Below are 15766 nucleotides of genomic sequence, written 5' to 3'. Positions count from 1 at the left end.
CCTACCTCGTGGGTAGTGGTGCCACAAGGGGTGGCTATTGGTACGGTAGCGTATTCCCGAATGTCCCCGTGGATGCACAGTACACCCACTCGGCCTCCATTGTAGGAGGTTGAGTTCACCAATGTACCATGTACCAGGGTCACAAGGCTCCCGGAGTCCAACAGAGCCTGTACCAGGAAGTCCCCAATGTTCAACGAACACACCTGCGGCTCATCCTCGGACAGGTTTTCGGCGGCTAGCACGGGGCGTGCGTATAGGGAGACCCTCCGCCCGGAGCTGTAGTCCATGGGCTCGGAGCCAAGGGGGCAGTGTGCCGCGACATGACCCCATTCGTGACACCGCCAGCACTGTAGGCGTCCGGGGTCCCGCTCTCGAGCGCCCTGGTGTGGGCCAACCGATGGCTCGTCTCCTGAGCCCCCTCCCTTCTTCCACACAGGCCCCCTGGGGTGGGTGCTCTGGCTGGCTGTGATCGCCGGCCGTTGAATCACCACGGTCTCTCGCAGTGTTGCCATTTGCTCTATTAGGAGGCGAATAGTTTCTTATTGCATCTGCCTTGCCTCTGCCTGGGCGTTTTGTTGCACCAGCTGTCGCACCAGGTCCTCCATGGCCGCAGTCTTTTTTGATAGGGCACCAGCGGCTTTTATCCAGTACATGCAGTGTTAGCCGCTGGTGTCGATTCGTTGCCCGCATCCGAAACACCATATGTGGGAGGATAGCTCAGTAGCGTGCGGGTTTTGCGATATTCAGAGACGGACCACCAGCGGATGCAGTCCAAAAGCAGGTGTGACCTGCATTTATTTTTATAACAGCAACATAAAAGTCCAGCCTTAGCTTCAGGCAAACAAAATTATCATCCAACATACGGCTATCAGACCGTCCTGGCCTGATCAGGTCGCACTTAGCAGGTCCAGCCGGTCACACAGGCTGCCAAGGTCCAGCACCCATCTTAGCCCCCCTGTGTCCGTGCACCTGCTATTTATGTGCACACTGGCTCAGTCTCAGCCCCTGGGCTGATTGGCCTCGCACCACACCCTGGAGTGGAGGAGGTGGAATGGACAGCCCCACTACCAACCTGCCATCCAGTCCAAAAAAAAAACAGGCCCGGATATTTTTAATAAACAGATTTCCAGCAACTGCTTGCTGGAGACATTACACGCCTGGTTTCTTACGTCTCAGAGAGCGAGACATAACCTTCCTCCAGTCCCCTTATGCATAGTACCGGAACCTAGGGGCGACATAGCGACCGTCCACCTCTACGCCCCTCAGTACCTCTATACACATACACACACACACATACATATATTAGTGGTGTCAGGATGCATCGATGCAGAGTATATATATGAGATGGTGGTGTCAGGATGCATCGATGCAGAGTATACATTATGTATCCCCTGTACCTCACTTCCAGTACACCACTTCCAGGTTAATCCCCAGGTCATATATGCATCAATGTGGGATCTCACGCTCCGGCCTTCAGATTAACACCGTGTTGTCACGGATATATCTTCCTTGCTCATTTATGCGGCATCATCTGTACTGTGCATTGTCGGGATGAACTCCCCCTCCACCATGGGCCTGTACGTGACGGGGGCATCCTGATGAGGGTCAGTGACTCCAGTCGACATATGTGAGACATACGGATATGGCAGCGCCCCGCCACACAGGTCGGACAATACGGCAGCCGCACCTCTTCCCCTCCACCACAAACATATTTAGACTTGTTGTATTTAGCATGCCCCGCGACCCACTCAGACGAGTGATATTTCGGCTATTTGTTAAAGGGTGACGCTCGTACATGGTCTGTAAGATAAACATCCGTCTCGGTGCGCGCAGATAAAGGAGAAGACAAGTTCTGCACAACGGAATATCTGAGGCATTCCCTCCAGATGACATTCTCTGCCAACCATGACCTGACCGCCAGTGCCAAGATGTGTGAGCGAGAGACCAAACATTGAACATCCCCAGCAAATAAGTCACAAGTCCGCTGTGTCCCCACAGACCGGGGTACCAGCAGTTCTCCGTAGTCTTGGCAGCGTGGACTTTAAACACAAACGGCCTTCGCTTCGTCTTTCCGCTGCTCCTTGTAATATCCCGGCTAGCAGGAACCATATCCCAGCACCATCCTTCTTCAATCAATATCATTTCTGCTTGGGGATCCGCGGGGTGAACTTTCAATCTGGATTTGGTCTTCATTGCGCTCTAGCCAGAAGTTGGCGTCCCTGGGACTTTCAAAGAAATGCGTTATTGCTAAGGCAGCGACCCTTAATGTAGCAGGGTATATGCAGGTTGCGTAGTCGCCTCTTAATGTCGCACGTTTCTTTTGCAGTGCAGTCGAGAAGTCTGGAAAGAATGAGTCTCTGGCTCCATTAAAACGGATTTCGCCCTTTTCGCGGGCTTTTTGCAGGATGGTGTCACGGTCACTGAAATGCAGCAGTTTAAGAAGTATGGGTCTTGTGGGGGCTCCGGGGGGGAGGGGGGGGGTTGAGGGGTCTTGCAGGCACATGGTGGGCACTTTCTATAGCAAACAAGGTTGTTAGCAAGTTTTTGCCAAGATCTCAGAAAGCCAGGTTTCAAAAACTTCCAATGGGTTGTTACCCTCTGCTTCTTCTGGGAAGCCCACTATTCGCACGTTGTTCCGTCTTGAACGAGTTCCAAATCGTCAATCTTATTTCGGAGAGCTCGCATATTGTGCGAAGTATTTTCAACCTCACGCTGAAGCGGCCGCACCGCATCCTCCATATCGCTCAGCCCCATCTCCGTTTCTGTCAGTCGGTCTGATATCTTCTGCATATCATGGCGTAACGGTCCCATATCTGCTTGCATGGACCCAATCTGAGCATTGGGGGTACCAAAGGTTGCGTTGCACTTAGTCGCTCAGCGTGGGCTCAGCTGTACTGATGCTGCTGCCTTGTGTCAGGTTCTTTGCTCTGCCCTGCTGCCTGATCTTCTCCACTTGGTATATCATCCTCCCCACCTGCTGTGTCTGCAGGCTGGTCAATGCATGGGAGCTTCCCTGCTCCACCGCCTTAGAGGAGGCTTTGCATTGTCTTCTCTCTTCCCCCCTGGCATCCCTTGCCAGATTCTTTACTGCCCCACTGCTGCTACTGTGTGGTTGTGGGATCACTGTCCTCTGCTCTTGCATGCTGGCTCCATCTTGAAACACTCAGATGCTGGCTTCTCCGCGCAACATGCCTGTTGCCGGATCTACCCCCGCTGGTCTCCACTGGGTGTGGGTCCCGAGGTCAGCACTTTCAGGTTAGTTTAAGTCCCGGTTACAGGGCGATATTCAGGATAATGTGCGGATCTGAAGTGCGGCCGCTCACATCCCTGGTGAGGCTCCGCCCCCATACATGAGGGTCTTAGTTTGGGTGCGCTAAAACCCAAAGAGGCTGAATATCTTATACCTGATAGCTCCACTAATACCCATCATGTATGGTCTTCCCAAAATTCATAAAGGAGGTTTTCCTCCCCCCCCATGGGCCCAATCATATCAGGAATTCACCCCCTTTGTGATGGATCGAGCACTGGGTAGATAAAGCCCTTCAACCTCTTATGTTGCGAACTCCCGGCAGTGCGGTTTCCCTTGGTGTAATGGTTACCTGTGGGTCCCCTGTGGGTCTGTACACCTGTACACCACACTGCCGTACAAGCTTGGAGCAATTACAGCAATGATTTGAGGGGATTATTCTGTTTCCACCCATTTCTAACTCAAACATAAGTTTTTTATGTTTAATCATTGATTTACAGTTAGTCGGAGCCCTGACGGCTCCAAGTTCTACCCCACCTTGGCCAGCTTCTATATGGCCGGGTGGGAGGAGCGCCATATTTGTTGGCAGATATTTGACAACCTCCTCCTTATATGGAACTTCCCATTGATGTCTCCGGCGCGGACCTCCTCCTTATATGGAACTTCCCAGTGATGTCTCCGGCGCGGACCCCCTCCTTATATGGAACCTCCAAGTGATGTCTCCGGCGCGGACCCCCTCATTATATGGAACCTCCCAGTAATGTCTCTGGCGCGGACCTCCTCCTTATATGGAACCTCCCAGTAATGTCTCCGGCGCGGACCCCCTCCTTTTATGGAACCTCCCAGTAATGTCTCCAGCGCGGACCCCCTCCTTATATGGAACCTCCCAGTGATGTCTCCGGCACGGACCCCCTCCTTATATGGAACCTCCCAGTAATGTCTCCAGCGCGGACCCCTCCTTATATGGAACCTCCCAGTAATGTCTCCGGCGCGGACCTTCTCCTTATATGGAACCTCCCAGTAATGTCTCCGGCGCGGACCTTCTCCTTATATGGAACCTCCCAGTAATATCTCCGGCGGGGACCTTCTCCTTATATGGAACCTGCCAGTGAGGTTTCTGGCGCAGACCTCCTCCTTATATGGAACCTCCCAGTGATGTCTCCGGCGCGGACCCCCTCCTTATATGGAACCTCCCAGTGATGTCTCCGGCGCGGACCCCCTCCTTATATGGAACCTCCCAGTAATGTCTCCGGCGCGGACCTCCTCCTTATATGGAACCTCCCAGTGATGTCTCCGGCGCGGACCCCCTCCTTATATGGAACCTCCCATTAATGTCTCCAGCGCGGACCCCCTCCTTATATGGAACCTCCCAGTGATGTCTCCGGCACGGACCTTCTCCTTATATGGAACCTCCCAGTAATGTCTCCAGCGCGGACCTCCTACTTATATGGAACCTCCCAGTGATGTCTCCGGCGCGGAGCTCCTCCTTATAGGGAACCTCCCAGTAATATCTCCAGCGCGGACCTCCTCCTTATATGGAACCTCCCAGTGAGGTTTCCGGCGCGGACCTCCTCCTTATATGGAACCTCCCAGTAATGTCTCCGGCGGGGACCTTTTCCTTATAGGAAACCTCCCAGTGAGGTTTCCGGCGCAGACCTCCTCCTTATATGGAACCTCCCAGTAATGTCTCCGGCGCGGACCACCTCCTTATATGGAACCTCCCAGTAATGTCTCCGGCGCGCACCACCTCCTTATATGGAACCTCCCAGGGATGTCTCCGGCATGCAGCTCCTCCTTATAGGGAACCTCCCAGTACTGTCTCCGGCACGGAACTTCTCCTTATATGGAACCTCCCAGTAATATCTCCGGCGGGGACCTTCTCCTTATATGGAACCTGCCAGTGAGGTTTCTGGCGCAGACCTCCTCCTTATATGAAACCTCCCAGTAATGTCTCCTGCGCAGACTACCTCCTTACATGGAACCTCCCAGTAATGTCTCCAGCGCAGACCCCCTCCTTATATGGAACCTCCCAGTAATGTCTCCAGCGCGGACCTCCTCCTTACATGGAACCTCCCAGTAATGTCTCCAGCACGGACCTCCTCCTTACATGGAACCTCCCAGTAATGTCTCCAGCGTGGACCTCCTCCTTACATGGAACCTCTCAGTAATATCTCCGGCGCGGACCTCCTCCTTACATGGAACCTCCCAGTAATGTCTCCAGCGTGGACCTCCTCCTTACATGGAACCTCCCAGTAATATCTCCGGCGCGGACCTCCTCCTTATATGGAACCTCTCAGTAATATCTCCGGCGCGGACCTCCTCCTTATATGGAACCTCCCAGTAATGTCTCCAGCGCTGAGCTCCTCCTTAAAGGGAACCTCCCAGTAATGTCTCCAGCGCAGACCCCCTCCTTATATGGAACCTCCCAGTAATATCTCCAGCGCGACCTCCTCCTTACATGGAACCTCCCAGTGATGTCTCCAGCGCTGAGCTCCTCCTTACATGGAACCTCCCAGTAATGTCTCCAGCACGGACCTCCTCCTTATAAGGAACCTCCCAGTAATATCTCCAGCGCAGACCCCCTCCTTATATGGAACCTCCCAGTAATATCTCCGGCGCGGACCTTCTCCTTATAGGGAACCTCCCAGTGAGGTCTCCAGCACGGACCTCCTCCTTATATGGAACCTCCCAGTAATGTCTCCGGCACGGACCCCCTCCTTTTATGGAACCTCCCAGTAATGTCTCCAGCGCGGACCCCCTCCTTATATGGAACCTCCCAGTGATGTCTCCGGCGCGGACCTCCTCCTTATATGGAACTTCCCAGTGATGTCTCCGGCGTGGACCCCCTCCTTATATGGAACCTCCCAGTGATGTCTCCGGCGCGGACCCCCTCCTTATATGGAACCTCCCAGTAATGTCTCCGGCGCGGACCTCCTCCTTATATGGAACCTCCCAGTGATGTCTCCGGCGCGGACCCCTCCTTATATGGAACCTCCCAGTGATGTCTCCGGCGCGGACCCCCTCCTTATATGGAACCTCCCAGTAATGTCTCCAGCGCGGACCCCTCCTTATATGGAACCTCCCAGTAACGTCTCCGGCGCGGACCTTCTCCTTATATGGAACCTCCCAGTAATGTCTCCAGCGCGGACCTCCTACTTATATGGAACCTCCCAGTGATGTCTCCGGCGCGGAGCTCCTCCTTATAGGGAACCTCCCAGTAATATCTCCGGTGCGGACCTCTTCCTTATATGGAACCTCCCAGTGAGGTTTCCGGCGCGGACCTCCTCCTTATATGGAACCTCCCAGTAATGTCTCCGGCGGGGACCTTCTCCTTATAGGGAACCTCCCAGTAATGTCTCCGGCGCGGACCTTCTCCTTATATGGAACCTCCCAGTAATATCTCCGGCGGGGACCTTCTCCTTATATGGAACCTGCCAGTGAGGTTTCTGGCGGAGACCTCCTCCTTATATGGAACCTCCCAGTGATGTCTCCGGCGCGGACCCCCTCCTTATATGGAACCTCCCAGTGATGTCTCCGGCGCGGACCCCCTCCTTATATGGAACCTCCCAGTGATGTCTCCGGCGCGGACCTCCTCCTTATATGGAACCTCCCAGTGATGTCTCCGGCGCGGACCCCCTCCTTATATGGAACCTCCCATTAATGTCTCCAGCGCGGACCCCCTCCTTATATGGAACCTCCCAGTGATGTCTCCGGCACGGACCTTCTCCTTATATGGAACCTCCCAGTAATGTCTCCAGCGCGGACCTCCTACTTATATGGAACCTCCCAGTGATGTCTCCGGCGCGGAGCTCCTCCTTATAGGGAACCTCCCAGTAATATCTCCGGCGCGGACCTCCTCCTTATATGGAACCTCCCAGTGAGGTTTCCGGCGCGGACCTCCTCCTTATATGGAACCTCCCAGTAATGTCTCCGGCGGGGACCTTTTCCTTATAGGAAACCTCCCAGTGAGGTTTCCGGCGCAGACCTCCTCCTTATATGGAACCTCCCAGTAATGTCTCCGGCGCGGACCACCTCCTTATATGGAACCTCCCAGTAATGTCTCCGGCGCGCACCACCTCCTTATATGGAACCTCCCAGGGATGTCTCCGGCGTGCAGCTCCTCCTTATAGGGAACCTCCCAGTAATGTCTCCGGCACGGAACTTCTCCTTATATGGAACCTCCCAGTAATATCTCCGGCGGGGACCTTCTCCTTATATGGAACCTGCCAGTGAGGTTTCTGGCGCAGACCTCCTCCTTATATGAAACCTCCCAGTAATGTCTCCTGCGCAGACTACCTCCTTACATGGAACCTCCCAGTAATGTCTCCAGCGCAGACCCCCTCCTTATATGGAACCTCCCAGTAATGTCTCCAGCGCGGACCTCCTCCTTACATGGAACCTCCCAGTAATGTCTCCAGCGCGGACCTCCTCCTTACATGGAACCTCCCAGTAATGTCTCCAGCACGGACCTCCTCCTTACATGGAACCTCCCAGTAATATCTCCGGCGCGAACCTCCTCCTTATATGGAACCTCTCAGTAATATCTCCGGCGCGGACCTCCTCCTTATATGGAACCTCCCAGTAATGTCTCCAGCGCTGAGCTCCTCCTTAAAGGGAACCTCCCAGTAATGTCTCCAGCACGGACCTCCTCCTTATAGGGAACCTCCCAGTAATGTCTCCAGCGCAGACCCCCTCCTTATATGGAACCTCCGAGTAATATCTCCAGCACGGACCTCCTCCTTACATGGAACCTCCCAGTGATGTCTCCAGCGCTGAGCTCCTCCTTACATGGAACCTCCCAGTAATGTCTCCAGCACGGACCTCCTCCTTATATGGAACCTCCCAGTAATATCTCCAGCACGGACCTCCTCCTTATAGGGAACCTCAAAGTGATGTCTCCGGCGCGGACCTCCTCCTTATATGGAACCTCCCAGTAATGTCTCCGGCGCGGACCCCCTCCTTTTATGGAACCTCCCAGTAATATCTCCAGCGCGGATCCCTTCTCTACGCTGAGACTTTCAGATTGCTGTTTTGGATCTCTTTCTGGAGGCACCATTGACATTTCACTATTCCGTAAGCCAGGATCAGGCGATACCATTCATGCCCGACCTAGAGGAGAACCAATCAGGGCCAAGAGAATCTGCACAGAGCCAGATGGTTCCGTGACAACCTGCACTAGACTGAAACACAGAAGTGACAACACCGTCTAAACAAAGGGACAAAGGCACCAAAACTAATAGAGAGAAAACCATAAAGACACCCGATGGCCCTCACGCCGGCAGTCCGCCCCCCCCCCCCGACGGCCCTCACGCCGGCAGCCCCCCCCCCCCCCCCCCGACGGCCCTCACGCCGGCAGCCCCCCCCGACGGCCCTCACGGCGGCAGCCCCCCGACAGCCAGGAATTTTCAGAAACCAGGAGATTATTAGACATGTTTTACTAATATTAAAGCAGGATTCTGATCCGAAAGCAATCTTGGAACGAGGCAGAACTAGAAGCCGAGGAGCGGGCAGTGCCAGCCCAACCAAATCGGTTAAACCGTAATGGTTTCTTTATCCAACAGAACCCGGGATTGGTCAACTCAGGCACAAGCAGAAGATGTAAGATACAAAGTGTCATCAATATTGTCTGCAGACTATTATATGGGGGGGCGGGGGGGGGGGTGCACCTCGAGAAGATGCCACATTGGAACGTATCAGGAGCATCCACAGAGGGAACATGGGGACAGCCGGGAGCGGCTCCTTATATGGAACCTCCCAGTAATGTCTCCAGCGCGGACCTCCTCCTTATATGGAACCTCCCAGTAATGTCTCCGGCGCGGACCTCCTCCTTACATGGAACCTCCCAGTAATGTCTCCGGCGCGGATCTCCTCCTTACATGGAACCTCCCAGTAATGTCTCCGGCGCGGACCTCCTCCTTATATGGAACCTCCCAGTAATGTCTCCGGCGCGGACCTCCTCCTTATATGGAACCTCCCAGTAATGTCTCCGGCGCGGACCTCCTCCTTATAGGGAACCTCCCAGTAATGTCTCCGGCGCGGAGCTCCTCCTTATAGGGAACCTCCCAGTAATGTCTCCGACGCGGAGCTCCTCCTTATAGGGAACCTCCCAGTGATGTCTCCGGCGCGGAGCTCCTCCTTATATGGAACCTCCCAGTGATGTCTCCGGCGCGGACCTCCTCCTTATATGGAACCTCCCAGTGATGTCTCCGGCGCGGACCTCCTCCTTATATGGAACCTCCCAGTGATATCTCCGGCGGGGACCTCCTCCTTACATGGAACCTCCCAGTGATGTCTCCGGCGCGGACCTTCTACTTACATGGAACCTCCCAGTAAGGTCTCCGGCGCGGACCTTCTACTTACATGGAACCTCCCAGTAAGGTCTCCGGCGCGGACCCCCTCCTTACATGGAACCTCCCAGTAATGTCTCCGGCGCAGACCCCCTCCTTATATGGAACCTCCCAGTAATGTCTCCGGCGCAGACCCCCTCCTTATATGGAACCTCCCAGTAATGTCTCCGGCGCGGACCCCCTCCTTATATGGAACCTCCCAGTGATATCTCCGGCGGGGACCTCCTCCTTACATGGAACCTCCCAGTGATGTCTCCGGCGCGGACCTCCTCCTTACATGGAACCTCCCAGTGATGTCTCCGGCGCGGACCTCCTCCTTACTTGGAACCTCCCAGTGATGTCTCCGGCGCGGACCTCCTCCTTACATGGAACCTCCCAGTGATGTCTCCGGCACGGACCTCCTCCTTACATGGAACCTCCCAGTAATGTCTCCGGCGCGGACCTCCTCCTTACATGGAACCTCCCAGTAATGTCTCCGGCGCGGACCTTCTCCTTACATGGAACCTCCCAGTAATGTCTCCGGCGCGGACCTCCTCCTTACATGGAACCTCCCAGTAATGTCTCCGGCGCGGACCTCCTCCTTACATGGAACCTCCCAGTAATGTCTCCGGCGCGGACCTCCTCCTTACATGGAACCTCCCAGTAATGTCTCCGGCGCGGACCTCCTCCTTACATGGAACCTCCCAGTAATGTCTCCGGCGCGGACCTCCTCCTTACATGGAACCTCCCAGTAATGTCTCCGGCGCGGACCTCCTCCTTACATGGAACCTCCCAGTAATGTCTCCGGCGCGGACCTCCTCCTTACATGAAACCTCCCAGTAATGTCTCCGGCGCTGAGCTCCTCCTTATAGGGAACCTCCCAGTAATGTCTCCAGCGCAGACCCTTTCCTTCTATGGAACCTCCCAGTAATATCTCCGGCACGGACCTCCTCCTTACATGAAACCTCCCAGTAATGTCTCCGGCGCTGAGCTCCTCCTTATAGGGAACCTCCCAGTAATGTCTCCAGCGCAGACCCTTTCCTTCTATGGAACCTCCCAGTGATGTCTCCAGCACAGACCCCCTCCTTATATGGAACCTCCCAGTGATGTCTCCGGCGCGGACCACCTCCTTTCATGGAACCTCCCAGTAATATCTCCAGCGCAGACCTCCTCCTTATATGGAACCTCCCATTGACATTTCACTATTCCGTAAGCCAGGATCAGGCGATACCATTCATGCCCGACCTAGAGGAGAACCAATCAGGGCCAAGAGAATCTGCACAGATCCAGATGGTTCCGTGACAACCTGCACTAGACTGAAACACAGAAGTGACAACACCGTCTAAACAAAGGGACAAAGGCACCAAAACTAATAGAGAGAAAACCATAAAGACACCCGACGGCCCCACGGCGGCAGCCCCCCCCCCCGACGGCCCCACGCCGGCGGCACCCCCCCCCCCCCCGACGGCCCCAGCCCTCCCCTCCCCGCCCCGGCCCCTGATCCGAAAGCAATCTTGGAACGAGGCAGAACTAGAAGCCGAGGAGCGGGCAGTGCCAGCCCAACCAATCGGTTAAACCGTAATGGTTTCTTTATCCAACAGAACCCGGGATTGGTCAACTCAGACACAAGCAGAAGATGTAAGATACAAAGTGTTACCAATATTGTCTGCAGACTATTATATGGGGGGGCGGGGGGGTGCACCTCGAGAAGATGCCACATAGGGAACATGGGAACAGCCGGGAGTGGCTCCGCCGCCGCCGGCCGACCGCAGCAGTGAGCGGCTCCGCCGCGGCCGACCGCAGCAGTGAGCGGCTCCGCCGCCGCCGACCCCAGCAGTGAGCGGCTCCGCCGCCGCCGACCCCAGCAGTGAGCGGCTCCGCCGCCGCCGACCCCAGCAGTGAGCGGCTCCGCCGCCGCCGACCCCAGCAGTGAGCGGCTCCGCCGCCGCCGACCCCAGCAGTGAGCGGCTCCGCCGCCGCCGACCCCAGCAGTGAGCGGCTCCGCCGCCGCCGACCCCAGCAGTGAGCGGCTCCGCCGCCGCCGACCCCAGCAGTGAGCGGCTCCGCCGCCGCCGACCCCAGCAGTGAGCGGCTCCGCCGCCGCCGACCCCAGCAGTGAGCGGCTCCGCCGCCGCCGACCCCAGCAGTGAGCGGCTCCGCCGCGGCCGACCCCAGCAGTGAGTGGCTCCGCCGCGGCCAACCCCAGCAGTGAGTGGCTCCGCCGCGGCCAACGGCAGCAGTGAGGGCAACAGCTTCCTGAGCTTCAGAGAAAGATAAGGCCGTCTGCCTAGGATTGTGTTATCTAATAGATGTGGAGATTCGGCAGGAAGTCCGGCCGTGGGCAGGGGCCCAAGAGATGCGCGATATACTCTGGAGGGAAGCTTCTGGATCTTTCATATCGATCCACGATATCCTGATTATTTTCCATCCACCAATAGACTATTTAGTCACCGATAAGGGTTATGTGCCGCATTCCATCACTCATGCCTGGAGACTGCTGGAGCGCATGTGATGGGAGCGGCGTGATGGGACATGATGCGCACCGACTATCATTTACTCTAACCTAGGGTGTGGTTCCCAGGCATTCACTGGTTCAGAATACGCAGCGGGTGCGCTAGGTAACGTCGGACGACACCAACACCCCGCCGTCCAGCCGACAACAGGTACGTGTGTGCTTTAGGTCTTCCTCATTCAGCGGGCTTTAGCTGTTACAGCGGGCCAGTCGCCCGAGGCGCATCCAGCAATTTCTGGTAGACGGTGGTATTATTGTATCTTGACACCACCGGGGTTTGACAGGAGGAACGCCCCTAGCTCACCATTGGCAGAATAGTAGAAGGTCCTCGAAGGTCCTAGCAGTACAGTCTGCATGTGCCCCAACAGTCTGCTGCCGGCGGCTGTGCCCTGGCCCCGGGCTGCATCGCTCACAGAGGCACACGGATGCAGCGGCGAACATCAGCAAAGGAGCAACGACGGACCCGGCCACAGGCAGCGGGGCACCCAGCTCAGGGGGCCGGGAAATTACAGCTATGGCCGGGCAGCAGGCAGAGGGCCGGGGTGAGAGCGGCAGCGCAAGAACAACAGCTCCGAGGGCATGAGGCAGAGGGCCGGGGGTCACAGGGGCGGCTCACGGGCAGCAGCGCCGAGGGCAGCAGGCAGAGCCTCCCCCCGAGCCGCCGGTCCCGCTGACCTCCCCCAACCGTCTGATAATTTACCTCGGTAGATGGAAGCCTCTGGTGTCTGCAGGACCTGCGTGACATCACGGCCATGTGACCAGACATGTGACCCGCTCTGGGATGGGAGGAGCTATGGGCTGCCGAGAGAAGACATTATGGTGTATCTGCAATACCCTGCAGTACTGGGGGCCTCCTACAGGTGTAATACTCTGCAGTACTGGGGTCCTCTCCTCCTACAGGTGTAATACTCTGCAGTACTGGGGTCCTCTCCTCCTACAGGTGTAATACTCTGCAGTACTGGGGGCCTCTCCTCCTACAGGTGTAATACTCTGCAGTACTGGGGCCTCTCCCCCTACAGGTGTAATACTCTGCAGTACTGGGGGTCCCTCCTCCTACAGGTGTAATACTCTGCAGTACTGGGGGTCCTCTCCTCCTACAGGTGTAATACTCTGCAGTACTGGGGGCCTCTCCTCCTACAGGTGTAATACTCTGCAGTACTGGGGCCTCTCCCCCTACAGGTGTAATACTCTGCAGTACTGGGGGTCCCTCCTCCTACAGGTGTAATACTCTGCAGTACTGGGGTCCTCTCCCCCTACAGGTGTAATACTCTGCAGTACTGGGCCTCCTCTCCTCCTACAGGTGTAATACTCTGCAGTACTGGGGGCCTCTCCTCCTACAGGTGTAATACTCTGCAGTACTGGGGCCTCTCCTCCTTCAGGTGTAATACTCTGCAGTACTGGGGGCCTCTCCTCCTACAGGTGTAATACTCTGCAGTACTGGGCCTCCTCTCCCCCTACAGGTGTAATACTCTGCAGTACTGGGGGCCTCTCCTCCTACAGGTGTAATACTCTGCAGTACTGGGCCTCCTCTCCTCCTACAGGTGTAATACTCTGCAGTACTGGGGGCCTCTCCTCCTACAGGTGTAATACTCTGCAGTACTGAGGGGCCTCTCCCCCTACAGGTGTAATACTCTGCAGTACTGGGGGCCTCTCCTCCTACAGGTGTAATACTCTGCAGTACTGGGGCCTCTCCTCCTTCAGGTGTAATACTCTGCAGTACTGGGGGCCTCTCCTCCTACAGGTGTAATACTCTGCAGTACTGGGCCTCCTCTCCTCCTACAGGTGTAATACTCTGCAGTACTGGGGGCCTCTCCTCCTACAGGTGTAATACTCTGCAGCACTGGGGGCCTCTCCCCCTACAGGTGTAATACTCTGCAGTACTGGGGTTCTCTCCTCCTACAGGTGTAATACTCTGCAGTACTGGGCCTCCTCTCCTTCTACAGGTGTAATACTCTGCAGTACTGGGGTCTCTCCCCCTACAGGTGTAATACTCTGCAGTACTGGGGGCCTCTCCCCCTACAGGTGTAATACTCTGCAGAACTGGGGGCCTCTCCCCCTACAGGTGTAATACTCTGCAGTACTGGGGGTCTCTCCCCCTACAGGTGTAATGCTCTGCAGTACTGGGCGACTCCCCTCCTACAGGTGTAATACTCTGCAGTACTGGGGGCCTCTCCTCCTACAGGTGTAATACTCTGCAGTACTGGGGTCTCTCCCCCTACAGGTGTAATACTCTGCAGTACTGGGGGCCTCTCCTCCTACAGGTGTAATACTCTGCAGTACTGGGCCTCCTCTCCTCCTACAGGTGTAATACTCTGCAGTACTGGGGGCCTCTCCCCCTACAGGTGTAATACCCTGCAGTACTGGGCCTCCTCTCCTCCTACAGGTGTAATACTCTGCAGTACTGGGGGCCTCCTAGAGGTGTGTGTAATACTCTGCAGTACTGGGGGCCTCTCCCCCTACAGGTGTAATACTCTGCAGTACTGGGGGCCTCTCCTCCTACAGGTGTAATACTCTGCAGTACTGGGGTCTCTCCCCCTACAGGTGTAATACTCTGCAGTACTGGGGGCCTCTCCCCCTACAGGTGTAATACTCTGCAGAACTGGGGGCCTCTCCCCCTACAGGTGTAATACTCTGCAGTACTGGGGCCTCTCCTCCTACAGGTGTAATACTCTGCAGTACTGGGGGTCTCTCCCCCTACAGGTGTAATACTCTGCAGTACTGGGGGCCTCTCCCCCTACAGGTGTAATACTCTGCAGTACTGGGGGCCTCTCCTCCTACAGGTGTAATACTCTGCAGTACTGGGGTCTCTCCTCCTAGAGGTGTAATACTCTGCAGTACTGGGGGCCTCCTACAGGTGTAATACTCTGCAGTACTGGGGCCTCTCCCCCTACAGGTGTAATACTCTGCAGTACTGGGGCCTCTCCTCCTACAGGTGTAATACTCTGCAGTACTGGGAGTCCTCTCCTCCTACAGGTGTAATACTCTGCAGTACTGGGAGTCCTCTCCTCCTACAGGTGTAATACTCTGCAGTACTGGGCTCTCTCCCCCTACAGGTGTAATACTCTGCAGTACTGGGGCCTCTCCCCCTACAGGTGTAATACTCTGCAGTACTGGGGCCTCTCCTCCTACAGGTGTAATACTCTGCAGTACTGGGAGTCCTCTCCTCCTACAGGTGTAATACTCTGCAGTACTGGGAGTCCTCTCCTCCTACAGGTGTAATACTCTGCAGTACTGGGCTCTCTCCCCCTACAGGTGTAATACTCTGCAGTACTGGTGGTCTCTCTCCCTACAGGTGTAATACTCTGCAGTACTGGGGGTCTCTCCCCCTACAGGTGTAATACTCTGCAGTACTGGGGGTCTCTCCCCCTACAGGTGTAATACTCTGCAGTACTGGGGGCCTCTCCCCCTACAGGTGTAATACTCTGCAGTACTGGGGGCCTCTCCTCCTACAGGTGTAATACTCTGCAGTACTGGGGTCTCTCCTCCTAGAGGTGTAATACTCTGCAGTACTGGGGGCCTCCTACAGGTGTAATACTCTGCAGTACTGGGGCCTCTCCCCCTACAGGTGTAATACTCTGCAGTACTGGGGCCTCTCCTCCTACAGGTGTAATACTCTGCAGTACTGGGAGTCCTCTCCTCCTACAGGTGTAATACTCTGCAGTACTGGGAGTCCTCTCCTCC

At 55.9% G+C, this 15766-nt stretch overlaps 1 protein-coding gene across 5 annotated transcripts in view; it reads right to left on the bottom strand.

Annotated features, from left to right (window-relative positions):
• LOC136572292 (zinc finger protein 850-like) overlaps positions 1–15766 on the bottom strand; it is a 722303-nt gene that overhangs the window by 40815 nt on the left and 665722 nt on the right. Inside the window, exon 1 of one of the 5 annotated variants that reach the window (XM_066572739.1) lies at positions 12786–12854. The exons of 3 other annotated variants lie outside the window; for them this stretch is intronic. The gene's annotated coding sequence lies outside the window, so the exon portion shown is untranslated. Of the gene's footprint in view, positions 1–12389; positions 12449–12785; positions 12855–15766 lie in introns of those variants that run through there. One more of the 5 variants, XM_066572740.1, reaches the window with a different exon arrangement.

This window comes from Eleutherodactylus coqui, chromosome 7 (genome assembly GCF_035609145.1).
Source record: "Eleutherodactylus coqui strain aEleCoq1 chromosome 7, aEleCoq1.hap1, whole genome shotgun sequence".
Taxonomy (NCBI): domain Eukaryota; kingdom Metazoa; phylum Chordata; class Amphibia; order Anura; family Eleutherodactylidae; genus Eleutherodactylus; species Eleutherodactylus coqui.
Note: the sequence above shows the minus strand (reverse complement) of the source record. Positions and strands in the feature narration are given on the sequence as shown.